The sequence below is a fragment of the Euprymna scolopes genome, chromosome 23 (genome assembly GCF_053919585.1).
Source record: "Euprymna scolopes isolate OS-2025 chromosome 23, ASM5391958v1, whole genome shotgun sequence".
NCBI lineage: Eukaryota > Metazoa > Mollusca > Cephalopoda > Sepiida > Sepiolidae > Euprymna > Euprymna scolopes.
In genome coordinates, this window is record NC_136504.1 from 77,683,083 (window position 1) to 77,701,456 (window position 18,374).

The 18,374-nt window shown below is 35.0% G+C and overlaps 1 protein-coding gene across 2 annotated transcripts in view; it reads left to right on the forward strand.

Moving 5' to 3' along the window:
- Positions 1-18,374, forward strand: part of LOC145246020 (uncharacterized) — a 74,406-nt gene that overhangs the window by 37,087 nt on the left and 18,945 nt on the right. The gene's annotated exons all lie outside the window — the stretch shown is intronic.

Here is an 18,374-nt window from a genome sequence, read left to right on the forward strand (position 1 = left end):
GTAGCAATTCTGGTTTCTGATTGGTTGGTAGCAGAACGTGAATTAATTTGATTCGTCAGTTCTTAGCAGCATCGTTTATAAATAGAATTGTCCGACTGTGTGGAATCATATCCCATTATAGAACCAAAATATTGCAACATCCTACCTATTTTTTATAATGGGGAAGTCCCTTGTGTTTGTTCTGCTCAAAAATAAATATATATTTTTATATTCACTTAGGCATAATAAAAATTAGAAATCATTTGGATCTTAGAATTTTAGCATTTAAAAAGACGCCATTTTTAATTGTGTTCAAATGTCAAAAAGGAAAATTACAAAGAGTTTTTTTTTTTTTTTTTTTGAAGCAAAAGTATTAGTTACACATTAGTAGGTTAAAGTGTTAATACAAATAAAATGGATACAGTTTAACGTCTTGTCCAGGACTATTTTTTTTTTTTTTGATATATAGAAATCTATATACTCTGAGCATTACCTCTAGGGTTTTCCGCTGATATTCATGCAAAAAAGTAAGAGCCTTCTCATAAGTGGAACTTCGCTGGTCTGTATTTTTGATATATAGAAATCTATATGCATAGAGGGCAGTGAAAAAAAAAAAAAATTATTCAGTCGAATTCCCCAACAAATTTTGAGAAAAAACGTTATAGCTTTATCCTTGTTGCGGGTTTCGTAAATACATCAGCAATATTTTGTTCTGATGATATGTAATTCAAAATAATGGATTCCTTTTTTATCTCATTTTTTATCAAATGGTATTTTATATCTATACTAGCAAAGATACCCATGCTTTGCACGGAGCTTTGTTGCGCACTCGGGTACCAAAATCTGTGGGCACCTTTCCAGTAAGTTGATGTTGTAAGAGCAACGATTGCATAAGGTGATTAACATTTTAACTACCTCTTGTAGTGACTGAAATTCAATCAGGAACTTCACAAAACATTTTCATCAAAAAGGAAGGTTACTTGATGTTACATAGTAAATTTTTCATTGAAGTCATTTTCAACTCTTGCTTAAATTTTATCTTGCACATTCAATACTAAAAACTTACCACAATCAGATCATGTCAGTTTTTCCTCATATCCATTTCTCGAACTTTTCACTAAAGAGCCTCAGGGTAAACTACATTTCTGCTGCTTTGATTTGGAGCCAGAATGCAGAGTTTTTCTGAACTTCCTGTCCGGCTGATGGAGACGTAGAACATACCGTGACTGAAGCAGTCTGATGTCAAGTCTACGCCAATGGTGTTAAATGTCTGACCTTGACTTTTGTTTATGCTCATTGCAAAACACACCTTCACAGGAAATTGGAGTCTCCGGAATTTAAATGGAAGTACTGAGTCCGATGGAACTAAGGGGATCCTTGGCAGTAGAACGGTTTCGCCTTTGTAGGGACCACAGGAAATGGTGGCCTCAAGTACATTGGTGTGCAATCTGGTGATAACACATCTGGTTCCGTTTGTTGTTTTTGGCGGTTCCAAGGATCGAAGAATCATGATTGGCGATCCAATTTTGAAATTTAAAATGTGTGGAGGCATTCCAGATATCTCCAAAGAGTTTAAAAACTCCACAGGGTAGTGAACAGCTTCATATTCATTAGTAGCTGAATCAACTGACTTGTATTGCTTTGTGTCTCCTGGAAATTCATCCATTATTGAATTGTTCAAATGATTCACATTGCTGTTTAATGGCGAAATAATAGCCCTCTCAGCAAGCCAATCCGGTGATTTTCCATTGTTTTGCAGGTCTGGGTACACTTTGTCTTTCAGTTGCTTCTGATTACCGACACATTTACCAAGCGCAGTTGGAATCTTAATTGTGTCAGGTGAAGAAGTGATAGGAAACTGACCATTACCGATTTGGAGAAGCAATTTTGAGAAGTCTGCTGCAGCTGTGTTATCAGAGATATAGGCTCTCATATTAGTAGTCAGTCTCTTCACTATAACGTGCCTCCAGAGATAGGATTGTTTCAAACTTGCATTGACAATGTTAGCCCTTGTGCCATTTTTAACCACTGGGAGGATTTGACGGAAATCACCGCAAAATAAGGTTGGAATGCCACCCATGGGATTCTTGTTTCCTGTGATGTCTTGCAGTGTTCGGTCAATTGCTTCATAAGCACTCTTGTGCGTCATTGGGGCTTCGTCTACAATGATTGCAGAGGTGTCTCTAATTACATTTGCCAAGGCTGAGTTACCAGTAATTTTGCAAACTGGCTGATCCATTCGATGAGTATCCAAGGGTACTTTAAAAGTGCTGTGAAGAGTGCGGCCACCTTGTAGTAGAGTAGCAGCAATGCCACTGAATGCTGTTGCAAGCACAATCTTTCTCATGGATCTAATCTTTGCAAGGATCAAATTGATTACAAAAGTCTTGCCCGTACCACCTGGAGCATCAAGAAACATCATGTTTTTGTTCATTTCACCTTGTGCTTCCAACATTGCCATGAATGAATTGTAAACTTCTCTTTGAGAATCGGTCAGTTTTTCTTGCATATTTTCTGCTTGTAGGGAAGTTCTTCAAGATTATAAGTAACTTCACGTTGATACTCTCTCGCGAGTCTTTCATCTCTCCCTTGCATTGGTGCAGGTAATCCATAGCTTGCCAATGGTTGACCGCACATAAGGAGAACTTTTTCTTCAATTAGACAAAGAGTTTTATTGTAGATGTCCTCATTAAAATCTGCTTCTGGATTGTTAACTTCTTGCCTGTATCTGTGAAGAATGTCTTCAGATATTACATCACGAAAAGCCATCCAGATCTCAAGAGGATTTCTTGGCTCACAGGCTGTTAAAATTATCACAAATAGGCTTCGCAAATTTGAAGGTGATTGAGTGGCACTTGCCTCTCCTACTGCTTGATGCAAGTGATGGTCATTTTCTAGAAGGCCTCGAGCAAGGCACGCTGCTCTGTATGTTTCAAACACCTGACCATTGTATGCTCACAAATTTTGAAATGAAGTTGGACCAGCAACCTCATTGAGCAACAGGCGTAAGAAATAACACTCCCCTGCTTTTGGACTAATCGTGTAGATTCTCCCAATGCATGGTGCCTTCCATACATCATCATTTTCAGTACCTTCAACTTGTACCCCACGCATTCTTCTCATCCATTTCTTTGTTGATTTGTTCCAAGTGTAAAACTCAGGGACTTCTACGTATTTGAGACCCCTTGCAAAGTCATCCTCATGGCAGAGTTGAAAAAATGCTGTCAAAGTTGTGGCAGGCGGTGGACCTTGGGCTCGTTCCAGAGCAGTATCAGCTGAGAACATGACACGCTGCCCATTTTCAAGATGAACAGAAAGTTGTACAATTGGGGGGAAATGTTCATGGATGGGATGTTCCAATATCCTCCAGGCTGCCTCTGAACTGCCGACATACCTTGCATTCTGGAACTGCTGGATCTCATCCACAATGTGACTTTGTACTTGGCCTTGTTGGTTAGCTGCTCCATCAGTTCTTTGTAGTTCAAACACTGCTTGATCACATCCTTTATTCACGTATTTGAGGACATATTTGATGCTTTGGATCGAGCTGCAAATTTCTACGTTAATGTGAGCGTTGAACTGCTGAAGGAGGACCTTGTTGTACGGAACAATCCACTGGTTTGTTATTTCTTGATTAACATACCGACCATTTCTCTTCATCCTTATTGTACCAGTCTGGCCTTCATCTTCTGGTTTTCTTCGCCTGTACTTGGGGTAAGAGTCTTGGCCTTGCTTGGTACACTGAAGAAATTCTTTTGGGTATTTTTTGGAACATTTGTTGTCAATCATACATGGACAATTTGGATTAAATGGTCCACAAGGTCCATGCACCATATGTGCCATCACTTTAGCATGAAGATCAGGATCTTCCTCTTTGTCAGGGATCTCTGCAGATATGCAGAGATCCATTTTTTCTGGTAGAAGTTTGTCCTCTGGGGCCTGCCAGGTGAGGATGTGTGCATGCGGCAGTCCTCTTTTTTGATATTCAATACTGTACAGGAAAGCCCTCAACCTGCCAAATCCTCCCTTTTTAATAAATTCAAGTAACTTTTTTAGCTTCTGCCTGAAAACCCTGGCAACAATATCTGGACGATCCTGAGGGTCTTGCCCTTGAAGACAATTTTCTGTAATTTCTGTCCACTTTGGATTTGTTGTGAACGTGATGAAGAGGTCGGCTCGGCCCATTCGCCGAACATATGCCATGGCATCACTTTGACGCTCAAACATGTATCGAGGGCCTCCTGTATAAGTTGCCGGAAGTACAACTCGTTGACCAAACTGTTCTGGATTCCCATCCTCCCTAAGAATTGAATCTCTCAAGTTGCTATAATTGTCAGCTCTCAGGGTCTGTTGCTCACGCCTCAGGAACTGTAAACGTTCTGTTTCAATCTTGCAGTACACATCCACCAGCCATTGTTGAAATAGCCTTCGGTACCAGAGAAAATAGTTTCCAGGCCGAGTCATTAAATGGTACGAATAAAATTGCTGTTGGGTAACTTTTCGCCCATTGGATGCCTTCATGTAGATGTTGTAAGATGGAGAACCATAGGGGTACATTAACGGGTACATTAAAGTATCGTAGAGGGGATGTAGTTCGGAGATCCATTTTAATGTATCATTTCTAAAACGCAAGACAATATCCCGGTTAGCTGTTGGTTCATTCTCCATTAATATTCCAATCTCATACGTTGTTGTTGGAGCATTGAATCGCCGTGGATGCTCTTCTTGCGGCCTTCGGTCTTCCCTTATGACAACTTTATGTTCTACCAAGTGTTCTTCTTCAATCCTCTCCTTTGTTGTTTTCAGCTGACAAATAAAGCTGTTGTTCTCATGTAAAAATTCAGTCAGACTTTGAAGAATGTCTCTATTGAGTCTACTGTCACGTCCCCGATTATGTAGTTCCTCTTCCAGACTATCCAAGAAGTAGACTTGAATAAACTTTGCTGTTTCATCTTCAGGTGGTAAAAGACTCCCAATCTGGTGGCAAACCTGGCCTCTAATTCTAAAAGAAGGATTCCACCCATGTACTGCCGCAATTTTGTGACCAAATGATGTCATTGCAAAACAATTGTTATAACTGCGTAGATTTTGCAGAAAATCTTTAGAGATGGGACCATTGCCGGAGAGCAAATCTTGAAGCAACTGAGGCAGTGGTGGAAAGCTATCAAGCACAACTTTGCCAGAAGAACAACAACAACCAGGGGTTTCTCCTTTAAATTTTACAGCTGAGCAATGTTGACATACTTTGTCCATTTTTCCTATATCAGCTGGAGTGAGAGAGTCATTTTTGTTGTAGAGCAATCCTTTTCTATTGCAGTGTTCTATTTCATGGTGTCTCAAAGCAGTCATTCGTTGTCTAGCTGGCTCGTTTTCTGTCAATTGCTGGGGCAAAGTCATACTCTCTCTCCATGCAGCCTCTCGTTGTTGCCCTTGGTATAGGCGAAAGCTTCGTTGGGTTTCCGATTCATTCTGATGTCGTTGAGCCACTCTCAACTCACCTTGTGTACGTCTACTTACCTCATATAATTCATTCGATCGTAATATTGCTTCTCTTTCCAGTGCATATCTTTGCCTTTCTTGAATTTCATCTTGTGATGAATTTAACCGCCTTACAGCATGTCTAGTTCTGTCAGCTTCACGTTGGGTTTCTCTTTCCAAATCTGACAGTCTTGCTCTCCTTTCTCTTTGACGTATCCTGTTAAGTTCTAGACGTCTTTCTCTATCTGAATTGTTTTCATTGGAGCGAATTGCAGCAACTCTTAGTCTATTAGCTTCCAATCTTTCCATTCTTTCTTCCTCACTTTCGTTTCTACTTCGTTTGGGTGGCATAATTTCGGTTTTAAACGGAATTGTTTAACGATATTAATGATTGTAAATTAATTAAGCGTAAAGGAAATGTATACTAACTGAAATGGACGAACTATAAATAATATTTCTGAATAGTACAATTATAAACAATTATATTGTACCTATGTACTATGCCTCCCCACGGGACAGAGTTAGACACCAGGGTCGTTTTTTAACGTGGAGAAAAGGTACAAAAATAAAAATTGTCTCAGTCGTGAAGGATTTCTCCTCCACCGAAAGAGAACAAGAAAATGAAGTGCAGCATCTGAAGAACAGATGGTATTTATTTGCTCCCCCACCGAGCAAATTAGGCACAAGGCCAATTTTTAATGTGAGGAGTGAAGGGAGGGGGAAGGGAAAAAGGGGACCAGCTCCCGATAGGTGGGAAATGGGAGCTGGTTAAAGGTCAGGCATGTGGGGTTGCCCCCACATCTGGTCTTTGCTAGTCATAGCTTGCAGCATCTGAAGAACAGATGGTATTTATTTGCTCCCCCACTGAGCAAATTAGGCACAAGGCCGTTTTTAATGTGAGGTAAAAACCAGCTCCCCTAAAAGTAGGCAAAAAGGGGGCACTCTGGTTACCAAAAATAATAATTGTCCCAGTATAGAGGGTTTCCCCTCCATTGACTGGTACAAATTATCTTAAGTGCAGCATCTGAAGAACAGATGGTATTTATTTGCTCCCCCACCGAGCAAATTAGGCACAAGGCCAATTTTTAATGTGAGGAGTGAAGGGAGGGGGAAGGGAAAAAAGGGGACCAGCTCCCGAGAGGTGGGAAATGGGAGCTGGTTAATGGTCAGGCATGTGGGGTTGCCCCCACATCTGGTCTTTGCTAGTCATAGCTAGTCATAGCTTGCAGTATCTGCCGGAACAGATACTACACTTTGATCTTGACCAAAGGAATGAATAAAAGCGACCTACGTGTGACTCATTACTTCCGGGTGTAAACGTCACAGTCTAAAAGTAATAATTAAAAAAAAAAGTAAATGTAAAATAAATGTAATACCAACTTAGGTTAACTAAGTAAACAGTACAATTAAAACAGTTCTATTAAAACAAATAATTACTAAGATCTAGGTAATTGTTAGTCTCATTGTTATGGTTTTAAAGAAAAAAATGTGTAAAAAAAGTTCTGCTTTTGTGAGTACGTGTATTTCTTTTAAATTACATAACCTTTTTATTTTATTATTTATATCTCTTTTAAATTTATATATTTTGTTAGTAAACTGGAAGAAATTCAGTTGAATAAAACCTTGTTCGTGTTCTTTACGTTAAACTCATATTTTTATAAAAGGTTCATCCGGTTTAAAGAAAGCACTAAGTTTAAATAAGACTGGAAATAACTAATTCAATATATAAATAGAAAAATGAAATAAATATAAGCTTTAAGTCTTAAGATAGTAATAATCAAAATGTAATAAAATATTTGTAGTTCAAATCTATGATAAGACACGCTTTCGAAATAGGCTCGACCAGAAAGATTAAATTGGAACGAAATTATAATCTCCGTGCCATTTTCAAAACAACCCCACAAAAGTAACGATATCCTGCAGTTGGTTAAATGACAATGGTTGTAAGAAAAATGTAAAAGAAAATGCGCTTATCTGTTTATTTTGACCTGTTTTATTTAATTAAAAAAAATTGGCTATAACTGGAAGAGAGCGTTATGTTTTGGGGGTTGTTTAAAAAATAGAATGGAAATAAAGTTAGTTCCGTTTTAATTGTGTTTAATTGCGGCAAGCGCTAACAAAATCGAAAAATCACTGTTTACATTCGAAATGTTAACTTTTATAGGTTTACAGGTTTGCTGACAAGGCTGGGGGTGTTTAATACAATTATTTTACTAAATTGATTTTTTTCATTTAAAAATAAAATTATTTCTTTTTTAATAAAGTTTTATTTTAAAATATTTGTTTTTGTTTATTTATATAAAATTACGATAGTTGAATTGTATTCTTTCAATTATATTGGCAAGTAAAATATAAAAGATTAAAACGGAACGAAATTGAAATTTCCATTACATTTTCAATACAATCCCAAAACAGAAAGCTTTGCTCGCCAATGAATTGTTTTGCTAATATACGTAAAGTGAAATAAATCGAATATAAAATTAAATGAAAATATATTAAATAATTAAATGTTAAATAGATTTTGTAAATAGTACAGTTGAAATGATTAGAATATTTCCAATATGTAATAAGGTCGAGGTAATTAGTTAAAGAGATTTAATATAATGTGATATGCAAATGAGCATAAGTCATTCGATATGGGGGTGGTTTGTAGACTAGTATATAAAGAAATTAGGCCTAGATTCTTATGTCTCCTATAACAGAAACATCCTAAAATGGGTTCTAATGTTTCTCTACCAGGAGAGATCTACCCTCTTACCTCCTTTATATTTCGTTGATGATGGATAGCTGTACACACAGACAGAAACACACGAACCCTATTACTTTATAAAAATATAGATGCTGAGATCTTTGGTTGATTATCGTGTTCTGTGCTAAGACTATACTGGTTTGATTATCATAATTAATTACTATGGGGCTTGTAATTAATTCTGGCTCTAAAATAGTCTTTAGGATATTTTTAAGATAGAGTGCTTCCTGGGTCATGTGTGTGATCACGATAAATTCTGCTTCACACGTAGAGAGAGATACAATCTGTTGCTTTTTAGATTTCCATGAAATAATAGGCCCATTTTCTGAGAGTCTGAAACAATATCCAGATACACTCTTGCGATCTTCGTCGTTTGCCCAATCTGAATCCGAAAAACCTTCTAATTTTAGGGGATTTCTTGATTTTCTAAATACTAACTTCTGTTCTTTGGTTCCTTTTAAATAACGTAGGACTTGTTTAGCTCTGTTTAAATCCTTCATTGTCGGTCGTGATAATTTTTGTGACAGTTTTGTTACTGTATAGCATATGTCGGGCCGGGTTGCAGTCATTAAATATATAAGACTACCTATAATTTCGCGATATTGTGTGTCATTTATTATTTCAGATTCTGTGTGTATATTTTTATTAATATCATTTTCGACCGGTGTAGAGCGTTTCTTGCACTCTCCCATTCCAAATTTTAATAGTATTTTGTCGATGTACCTCGATTGAGTCATCGTAACAAGTCCTTTGCTTTGAGTAAATTCTATCCCCAGAAACCAGGATATTTTGCCAAGATCGGTCATTTTGAATCTTTTACTTAATTTGTTCTTAACATCAGATAACATTATGTCACAATTTGATGCGATTAAAATATCATCGACCCACAAAACCAAAGTCAGTAGTTTATCGTCTTTGTGTTGGGTATATAAACAGGGGTCTACAGCGCATTGTCTAAATTGTTGTTTAATAATATAATCATGAAATACTGTGTTCCAACACTGAGCACTCTGCTTTAGACCATATAATGACTTGTTAAATCGCTATACGCTATTTTTATTTTTCATTATAAATCCCTCTGGAGGGGTAATATAAATTTCACAGTCTATTGGGGCATTCAAATAAGCATTTTTTACGTCCATTTGATGGATGTTTAGGTCATATTGTGATGCAACTTGCAGTAATTATTATTATTGTTTGTTGAAGCATCAAATGTACACGAAAATAAAAATGTATGTTCGCTAACAGAGCTCTCTACATTTTTAATGTAGTCGCCATTTTGAGTCCTATATCTACATTGGAAACTCTTGTGATTAGGTCGTCCACAATTATAGCGAATAATTTTTGTACTTTTCTAAGGAAAAAACTTACTTTTGGCAAAGTTGCGTTTTTTATTCCTGGCATGGGTATAATTCGATTTTGGTGTTTTTATGTGTGTATTTTTAAATTTCATGATATTTGTGGATTCGTTTTTTTCTGTGATCATTTTTTCAGTTTCTTCGTAACTTCTGAGTGCTACCTTGAATTGGCTAAAAGTCATGGGTTTTTCTTTCTGGGTTATCACGGTGGTAAATGGCTTGAAATCACTCGGTAATCCCTTAAGGACCATGGAAATTAACAGACTGTCACTTATAACTTCACCAGACATTTTTAAAGAATTTGCAGTTGTCTCAGCTCTTATAATATAATCAGTAATAGTTTCGGCTTCCATTCGTTTTAGAGAGGTCAGTTCAGTGTATAAAGAAATAATTTTGAGTTTTCCTTTGGATAAATAATGCTCTCTCAATATGTTTAATGCTTTGCAGCCGTCGTTCTGGGCTTCTCTCATTACCAGTGATAGACTTCGGTCATCTAAACACTGTATTAATTCCGCAAAGACAGTTGCATTCTTTTCAATGAATTCGGGGTCGTTTCTGTTTTCAGGTTGTGTTTGTAGTACTTTGTGTAGCTTTTAGATTTGTAGATATCCTAGAAATTTAAGTTGCCACAATTCGAATTTTGATTCGGATCCATCGAAATAAAGACACACACTGGGCCCATAACCTCTAGAAGTGTAAGCCATTTTGAGTTTCAGAACAGTTTCAGATGGTTCGCTGTTACACACAAGTCCTGGTAGGTGACTTGTTTGTAGTAGACAGTTCCACAGAACAAAATATTCTTACCGTGTCGAAACCCGGGAAAAGAACATGTGAAATTGCTCCAGAAAAGGTTTAATATTTATGAAGCAATTCTGGTTTCTGATTGGTTGGTAGCAGAACGTGAATTAATTTGATTCGTCAGTTCTTAGCAGCATCGTTTATAAATAGAATCGTCCAACTGTGTGGGATCATACCCCATTATAGAACCAAAATATTGCAACAACCATGCTGACTATGTGTCAACAACTGCCCATCGCAGACACTTAAATTTCAAATTCAATGAACACAATACAAGAATGGATAGTTAAGAAAGGGCAGATAATCCCCAAAATAGGACTAATAATGGTCGTATCAGTATTTATTTTCTTTATGTTTATCATTCTGTAAGGGAAAGCATATCTACTAAAACCCAATGATATGGTGCACACAGAATATAATATATACATTTTATTTATTTATTGACAAACTTATAAACAAGACTTGCAAAACAACATAAAAGAACATGCAATCAAAGAGTGTTTTATTCATGATTTATAGTGATCTCTCGAATACATGATAGGTTTCAAACATAAGATGAGCTCTCTTTATATATTCGAATGACTTTGGTATTCCTAGTAGCCAATGCCATTTTCCCTTACAGCACTACTAACTAGTGTTGGGATGATTAATCAGAATCGGAATTGGGAATCGGAAAAATCAGAACTTTTGGGGGTATCAGAATTGGTATCAGAAAAATTATAGCCTAATTTCTGATTCCAAACTGATTCTGTTTTTTTTTTTTTTGACAATAAAAAAATGAAACAAGCACAAATTGTATTTTATTAGAAGTTGTTCATTTACAACATAAAACTGAGAAGGGCCACAGAATGGGTTATAAATCTTAATTACAGATTTAACATTGATTCACACGGTTTAATTTATTTTATTTATTGGTCATTTATTGAGAGATAACTTCCCTATTTTGTTTGGAAACTTTTTACATCTATTTGCTAAATGTCTATATGCCCCCATTTGAGGGAGTTCACTTGATTATTAAAAGTTTAAAATTCTCTGGAAATGCCTTTCAAACTTCATTGGCACCAGCTGTATATTGATGTTTTAGCTGCTAAAAACAGCCTATCCTGCCTTGACAGAGTACAGAATAGACTTTATGGCTTAGTGGAGGATGCCCTTTTCTCTTCCCTGCAACCTCTCTCCCAGAGAAGAGACGTTGTGAGCCTATCTTTGTTTTATCGTTATTTCCATGGCAATTGCTCGTCTGAGCTCCAATCTCTGGTCCCCCCTTGCCAATCTTTCACGATAAACACCCATCTAGCTGAAACCACTGTCAATAATTTTCCCCACTCTTTATCTGTGCCTAAATCAAAATTTAGATTCTATGAACAAAGCTTCTTTCTTAGAAGTGCATGCCTGTGGAACTCTCTACTGCTTGCCTTTTTCCCACGTGACTTCAACTTGGATGTCTTCACGTCCAACATGAACAAATTCCTGATGAACCGCCCCCTTAAGTAATGACACTTTATCAAATCTCCAATACTAATGAATACTACAACACTATCCCATTGATTACTGTATATGCAATAACCCTTATCCCCGAGTGGCTTCTGGGCCTTGATAAGTAGTGACCTCCATGTAAAAAAAAAAAAATCATCCACAGAAAACCTGTCCATTTTTGCTTTGTTGGAAACTGGTCCTTTATTTAATAAATATCGATTGAAAACACATTTTATGACTGTTCTTGAGGGAGATATTGCCATAATATTATAATATATTTATATTTTTTACTGATCTTTTAAAAAAGATAAAATCGATTTACTAACTGTTCGTTTTCTACCTAGATGGCTAAGTTTTTAGTGGTATAGCTTATTTTAAAGCGTTTATTCAGTTCCAAAAAGAGACTCCAGACCGCATAATATTTTAAAAAAATATTTATACTTATTAAAAGTTGTTTTAAAAAAGGACAAAATCGATTTTTCTACCTAGCTGGCTAAGTTGTTAGTTGTTTGACTTATTTTAAAACATTAATAAGTATAAATATTTTATATATATATATATATATGTATCTATAATATAAAGCTGTGTGTGTGTGTGTGTGTGGTCATGAATAGGCTCCTATATGGTTAACTATTTTAAAAAACTGATTCCATATAAGGATAGAAGATGTATCGAGGATCAGGAATGGGTATGTTTGATCTGGCAGAACAGTGGTTCATAAAAATTGTGGGGTCTGTGTTCGCGCCTGGCCCCCAAAGTATGGAAATAAAAAAATGAAAAAAAAACGTTTACAAGGGTGTTTGATATAGATGTACATAAGAATACTTTGATAAGTATGTTTCAACTTAAATAAGGATGGTATAATAAAATTGTGGGGTCTGCGTTCGTGCCTGTACTCCATGGAAATATGGCACAAACTTTAACAAAGACTTTTCATATCTATTTGCGTAAGTATACTTTGATAATTACGTTTCAGTTTGAAGAAATATGATATAATAAAATTATGGGGTGTTCGTTCGCGCCTGACCTCCATAGAATGTAAATATGTCACAAAGTTTAACAAGGTTTTTTAAAAGGGGGTGAGGGTCCACAATAACACCTTAACTTTAATCTTAATTCACGTTAGCTTTTATTTATTTTTTTGAATTGAACCATATTGTGTCAAATAAATTCACCTCATAAATTCACGTTCTTATTAAAGTGAAAGCCAAAATAAAAAAGTCGGAACTATAGACAATTCTCAACACAAATTTTGCATAACTGTTTTTTTCCTTCTCCACTTGCATGTAGCACACTTTCGAAAATAGATAAATAGATAAATAATCATAAATAAGAACGTTACTTGTTATCGTGTCAAAAGAAGGAAAAAATCCAACTCATGTGATTACATGTCTTTTTAAAAAATTTACATAACGTTTTTATTTTTATTTATATATCTGTTTAAGCTTTTTTTGTCAGTCTACTAGAAGGAATTCAGTTGATTACAACCCTTTCTGTATGTTCTTTACATTACAATAGTACAACCCTGAATCTGACGGCACAATACTACACCGTTCAAGACTGTAAAACTGAAACAAAGCTGTTCTGCTTGAAAAGGGCACCATTTTCTTCTTATTCATATTTATATCGATTCTTTGCTTCAAAAAACTAAAGTAATTATGTGTTTACTTTTTTAATATCCCATTTTGCTGTTTCGGATTATTTTACTAAAGTAAGTAAAGCTTCATTATTTTTTAAAACTGTTTTTGTTTCTTTGTTTTTCAATATTTCGTCGATATTATTTATTAAGAGTGTTTAGCAGAAAAGCCAATAAACGACTACCCAAAAAAATAAATATACAAGAAATAAATGTTACCATAGTCAATAAAAGTTCAGTTCATGTTTTTTTTTTTTTTAAATAGTTTTTAATGTTCTTTACTTGAAATAATTTCAGCGAACCGAAATTAAAACGAAATTTGAGGCGATTACTACTTAAATAAATTTTTATATAAACTACACATGCCATAATCCAATATTCCTCAAGCACAAAATAACGGAAAACATTAAAATATGTTTATAAATATTCCTTACATTGACGGAACTCTCTTAAATTGTTAACACAGAATGCTCAGATTGCTTCAAATTGAAAACGGGGCTCTCCATTTCAAAGTCGCTGCCATTTTGATATTTTTTAAACCAGTTCGTGAATTAAAAAAAAAATTTTTTTTTACAAACTACTTAAAAATACAAACCAATGAACTTTTCTACCATAAAAGTAACTTTTATTGACTATGGTAACATTTATTTCTTGCATATTTATATTATTATATATATAACATTTTCTCTTTGTAAGGAAACATCATTTTGTTGGTCACTCTTGGCTATGAATGGAAACAAAGTTGATATAAAAAAATATATTTTCGCAAAAATTATCTTTACTTTCATCATATTTTGCTTAGGGTAAAATTTTTAAGTATCAAAACCTATCTCTTTACAACCCCCTCCTTTTCATAACCTATCATACTTTCATCAATCTCAGTCCATTTTCTGTAGGCTGTTTTTGAACCCAGTCAACGATGGGTACTTCTTCTAGTATATATATATATATATATATATATATATATATATATATATTATGTGATTGAAAGTCTCTTTTTTGAATTGAATAAACGCTTAAAAATAATCTAAACCACTAAAAACTTAGCCAGCTAGGTAGAAAATGAACAGTTATCTTTTCTAAACCAGCAGTAACCAAGTAAAAATCTTTTCAAAAATTAGTGTAGTGGGTGTAGTATCTTTTAAAAACAATTTCTTCTTCAAGAACGGTCATAAAATGTGTTTTCAATCGATATTTATTCAATAATGGACCAGTTTTTCTACCTAGCAAAAATGGATGAGTTTTCCGTGGACGAGTTTTCCAGATGAGAAAATATTCTGAAGATTTTCTTAATTAAAAAGGAAATTATATCTACATTTAAACTTGTACACATACCCCAAAAAGAAGAATGGGATTGGAACGGTTATTACTGTAATTAACAGAAAAAGAACAGAAATGATAGACAAATATGCAACAAATAAATGTTACCAAACATTGGCATAGCATCAGTTTTTGCCACCCACTTACATGTTTGCCCCCCCCCCCGCTGGAATATGATTACCTGTTTTGCCCCCCCCCCCGACATATGATCACCTGCCATTGGTATACGATTACCTGTTTTGCTCCCCCCCCCCCGCCTACTGCTGGCATATGAAAATCTGTTAAAACTTTTAAAATTCTGAAAAGCCCTCAAAATATTTATTTTTATTGAACTAATGTTTACACAATTCCCCTTCTTAAGTTTTAATTTAATTTAACAATTTCTTTTCAATAATTTGAATAATAATAAGTATGTAAATATTAATCTGAAAGGAATTATGTAAACTCTAATATGAAACAAAAGAAACCAAATACTGTTTTTCCAAACAAAAACGTATAATTCAAATTATAAAAAAATATTAAATTAAATTAATTGGTTACACAAACAAATCTAATAATAAATTTAAATGAGAACATTTGGACACCTGAAAATGTTATGAAATGATAAAATCATTTTTATTTACTTTTTGTTGTTAAAGTCCGAATTTTCACCAAATAACATGGCTGTATCAAAGAGAGGATAGAACAATGTAGTTTTCTTTTCTTCATAATTAAGAGGTCGAGCCACCCAAGGAGAAAAAAACGTCTTGTACCCGTGCTTTTTGAAATCTGCGTATGTAATCGCTCGGTTTAAGCATGAAATTTAAGAAATTTGTTGTTGTTAATAATCTTTCAATCCTTTATAAAAATAGTTTTAAAACTTTTTAAATGAATGTATTTATGAATTGAAAATAAGGCTAGAAATTTAGTTTTTGTGAGAGAACTATTGCAAGGCATCAAGTCGGTTGAAAATTTACAAACATACTTTTCGTGCTTTTTTTGACAAAGTTATCAATAACTATCAAAATTCACTCTATCGACAAGTTCTCTATGGAGAGGATTGCCATTGTCTGGCTCATTTTTGATCAAAAGTAGTTTTTTATGAGTTTCAGTGTTGAGAAAGAGTGCTCACAGCTGGCAACGCTAAAAGGTCGGCTAAGGAAAATGCGCAACAAGATCACAATATTAGAGACGAAACCTCTGTATAAAGTTCCAAAGTTCAAGAGGTTCATTGATTTTGTCTTTTCCTGAAGCTTTCCCAAAATACTGTAATCTCTTCCTTTCGGCAAAGAATTTATCTTTTTCTATATCTTTGTCAACTTCACTGAGCTGACAATCATAATTATCATCAAGCAGATTTGACGGTGTAAGAAAAACGTATTTACTTGCAAGATTGTGAACTTGTTGAAATCTGCAAGATATTTCTTCAGTCAACTTGTCTTTGAAAGACAGCATTTCCCGTCTCAACTCAGTATCAAATCCCAGTCGTCATATGTCAATCGTTCACTACCCATTCATTTCTTTTTGCGGACACGATGCTCCATGTTTATCCCCATTTCAGAGCAGAGTTTTTGTTTGACTCGTCCATAGCAGTGTCCACAATCTTTTCTCTATTCTGGAGAAGGCAATCTCTCAATGCCGTCAGCCTGACAGAACTTTGTTGTGGATCCAACCCCTTTTCTTGAGGATGCTTCTGGGCATCATTGATTTCTGGGAGAATAGTTTTCCAAAAGCTCAGAAATAAAAGAAACGGAAATGACAATACCGAGTTGAGAATTAAAGATGCATCTGATCTTGTGGTTGCATTTTCTCCTGTGAGCTGTTTCAAGGCAATGACGACTTCCAATAATTTTTTTACCACATCATTTACAGCATCTGTTCAACTACTCCATCTAGTTTCCATAGTCCACTTGATACTTGTATCGGTCAACTGAATCAAGACGTCCCAGCGATGTATAGATGCAGAAAAGAACGAGAATAACTGGTCCAGTGTACCAAAAAATGTAACAGAGTGAACTGCTACAGGAGCGGCATGTACACAAGCCAGATTTAATGAATTATTAGTGCATGGCACAAATAGAGCTTTGGGGTTGATTTTGGAGATTTGTTTCTGCACACCTGATTGGTGGCATGCCATAATAGCAGCATTGTTAAATGTCTGGCCAATACAGTCACCAATCTGAATCCCATCGTTCTCCAGTTTTCTCAAAATCAGTTTAGAAATGTCCTCCATGCTTTTACCTTTTGTTTCGATGGAGCGGAGAAATGACTCCTCCACTGTCACTTAATTTTCGTCAATTTTTAAGTAGCGCAACACCTCACTCATCTGGTCCTTCTGAGATACATCAGGAGTGCTATCAAAAATTATGCAAAAATATTTGCTTTCTTTGATCTGATCGATGATTTTCTTTCCCATCTGCTTTGCCAAAATGCTTACAAATTCATTTTGAATTTCTGGTGACAGATAAGAAGTAGCGATTTTCTCTTCTAGGTTTACTTTCACCCAATGTTGTACTTGACCAATAAATTTACTAATTCTAAAAAAATCCCTTTGTTTTCTTGATCTCTCTCATCATTATGGATGTCTTCCTGGTGACCCGGTATTGCTAGATTCTGCTTGGCGAGAAACCTGATGATGTCCAGCAATCTAGCTAGAATTTCCCGCCATTTCTTAGTTTCCTCCTCAATAAAATGTTGCTCTACTTTGTCAACTATGTTTCCTTCAGCAAGTCGGATCGCTAGATCTTTCCAGTTGAGAAACGCTTGAGCAATATTAATTGGGCATAAAATGATTTTCCATTTCAGAGACATTGTAGCATTTAGAACATTAACCAAAAATTATTATTTTCTTCATGGAAATAAATTCTGTAAGCTTTTTGGGGTGCGGGGGGAGGGGGCTAAGCGATTACGCATAGTTTTACAACCTTGCCAGTCAGAATTTGGCTTAGTGAACATTTCTACAATGTTAGAGTAACCTGGAAATTATGATTATTTATCATTTTAGGTTAAATTAATGGACGAAAGTTTAAATTAAAAAATAATTGTTTGTGCTTTTGTCCAGTAAGATTTTCAAGGTGTCCATATGCAATTGCATAAAACAAAATGAAAGTCGAATAAAAAAAAGGAAAATATTTTTAGCCAAGCGTGTTAGTCTAAAATTCTTACAATATTAGTAAAAAGTATTTCTATCTGTATCTTGTGTTTTGTTTCTTTTTTTTTTTTTTTTTTGTATTAAAACAAATCAATCTACTACATATTTATAACATTGTCAGTCATAATAACATGGCAAATATTTATGATTAGCGTAAACACATGAACATTTTTTGGTAGAGAGAACATATAGAATAGTTAAGAATACATTCACATCCGTTCTTAAGTTTCTGTTTTCTATATAGTAACTATGTTTTTTAGAAACTCATGTTTAAATGGAGAGAGGATTTTGTTAACAATCGTTAATTATTTTCAATTGTTTACGAAATATTCAAATAGCATTTTGCCAACTAATGACAAATGCAAGTCGGCTTTGTTTTAAAAGAGAAATGCATCTTTAGTTGTTTCATTATTTTCAATCAATTAAAAGGAAAACATTTGAGAAAAATAT